Source organism: Propithecus coquereli, unplaced genomic scaffold (genome assembly GCF_000956105.1).
Source record: "Propithecus coquereli isolate 6110/MARCELLA unplaced genomic scaffold, Pcoq_1.0 Scaffold74, whole genome shotgun sequence".
In the NCBI taxonomy this organism is placed as follows: domain Eukaryota; kingdom Metazoa; phylum Chordata; class Mammalia; order Primates; family Indriidae; genus Propithecus; species Propithecus coquereli.
The window spans coordinates 2,714,071-2,716,423 of record NW_012153507.1 but is presented as its reverse complement, the minus strand read 5'-3'; positions in this window follow the sequence as shown (position 1 = coordinate 2,716,423).

The window sequence follows — 2,353 nt, the reverse complement described above, 5'->3', positions numbered from 1 at the left end:
AATTGATGCAGAAAAAACATTTGATCAAATCCAGAGTTTCATGATAAAAACTCTCAGTAAAATAGTCATAGAAGGAGCATATCTCAAAATTATAAAAGCCATATATGAAAAATGCACAGCTGTGGGGGCTGGACCTAGAAGAAAGGATGGATGGAAGAAAAGAATGTGAGCAGAGCGAATGAAGGGACAGGCAAAAATGTCTGCACAAAGCTACTTTTTTGCTGTGTGCAAAGGTCAGCTGAAAACAGCTGACATATACAGATGTTGTAAAGAAGTTAGCAAATGGCTCAAATCTTTGTCCTCCAGCTAAGTTCTTTGTTACAAGAATTATTAGCCAATATCTACACATCTTATTCCTTATCTGCAAAGACCTATGCTTGCTTGAGTTTTCACATCCTTGTGTACTCCCTGACCTTCTGCACATATCCTTGGTAATAAATACAGGAAAGAACTTAGCTAAGGAGGTCATTTTCTCCTTTAGACTTTGGTCTCTTCCCTTCTGTAAACACTATGTGTTTCAAGTAATTATTCCTTCTCTACCAAGCACCAGAGTGAAAAGCTGCCACTACACACAGCCAACATCAGACTGAATAGGGAAAGTTGAAAGCATTCCCCTAAGAACCAGAATAGGACAAGGATGTCCACCTTCATCACTTCTATTCAACACAGTACTGGAAGTCACAGACAGAGCAATCAGGCAAGAGAAAGAAATTAAGTGCTTCCAAATCAGGAAAGAGCAGGTGTAACTATTTCTTTTCACTGATGATATGTTTGTGTATCTAGAAGTCCCAAAGACTCCACCAAGAGACTTCTGGAATTGAGAAATACATTCCTCAAAGTCTCAGTTTATAAAATCAGCATACACAAATCAGTAGCTTTTTTTATATACCAATAATAGTCAAGCCAAAAATCAAATCAAAGACTCAATAACATTCACTCAAGGAGGTGAAAGATCTCTACAAGGAGAACTCCAAAACACTGAGGAAAGAAATCACAGAGGACACAAACAAATGGATAACCATATTATGCCCTTGGATCAGTAGAATCAACATTGTTAAAATGTCCATACTACACAAAATGATTTACAAATTCAATGAAATCTCTATCAATATACCAGTGTCATATTTCACAGATGTAGAAAAAATAATTCTGTGCTTTGTTTGGAACCAGAAAAGAGCCCAAATAGCCAAAGCAACCTTATGCAAAAAGAACAAAGCTAGAAGCATTACAGTACCAGACTTCAAACTACACTACATGGCTATGGTAACCAAAGCGCTATGGTACTAGTCCAAAAACAGAGACATAGATCAAAGGAATAGAATACAGAACCCAGATAAAAAACCATCTACCTACAGCCAACTGATATTTGACAAAGCAGACAACAATGTACACTGGAGAAAAGGAGCCTTATTCAAAAAATTGTGCTGGGAAAATTGGAGAGCCACATGCAGAAGAATGAAACAGAACCCCTATCTCACACTACTCACAAAAATGAATTCAAGATGGATAAAAGACTTACATGTGAATTGTGCTGCAATAAACATTCTAGTGTAAGTGTCTTTTTGATAAAATGACTTTTTTCCTTTGGGTAAATGCCTGGCAATGGGATTGCTGGATCAAATGGTAGGTCTACTTTTAGTTCTTTGATCAATCTCCATACAATTTTCCATACAGGTTGCACTAGTTTACAGTCCCACAGAAAGTATATAAGTTTTCTTTTTTCTCTGCATCCATACCAGCATCTATTGTTTTAGGACTTTTTGAAAAAAGCCATTCTCACTGGGTGGTATCTCATCGTGGTTTGATTTTTATTTCTCAGATGATTAGTGACATTAAGCACTTTTTCATATGATTATTGGCTATTAATCTATCTTCTATTGAAAGGCTTCTCTTCATGTTTTTGCCCACTTTCTGATGGGGTTGCTTGATTTTTTTCTTGCTGATTTGTTTGAGTTCTTTGTAAATTCTGGTTATTAGTCCATTATTGGATTTATAGCACATGCATATTTTCTCCTGTTGTGTAGGTTGTCTATTTGGTCTGTTGATTGTTTCCTTGGTTGTGCCGAAGCTTTTTAATTTGACCATGTCAAATTGATTTATTTTCATTACTGCTGTGATTGCCCTTGGGGTCTTCATAAGTTCTTTGCCTAGGCTGATTTCTAGAATAGTTTTTTCAACCTTTTCTTCTAGAATTCTTACGGTTTCATGTCTTAGATTTAAGTCTGTTATCTATCTTGAATTAATTTTTGTGAGTGGTGAGAGATATGGATCCTCTTTCAATCTTCTACATGTGACTATCCAATTTTCCAAGCACCATTTATTGAATAGGGATTCTTTTCCCCAGTGTATATTG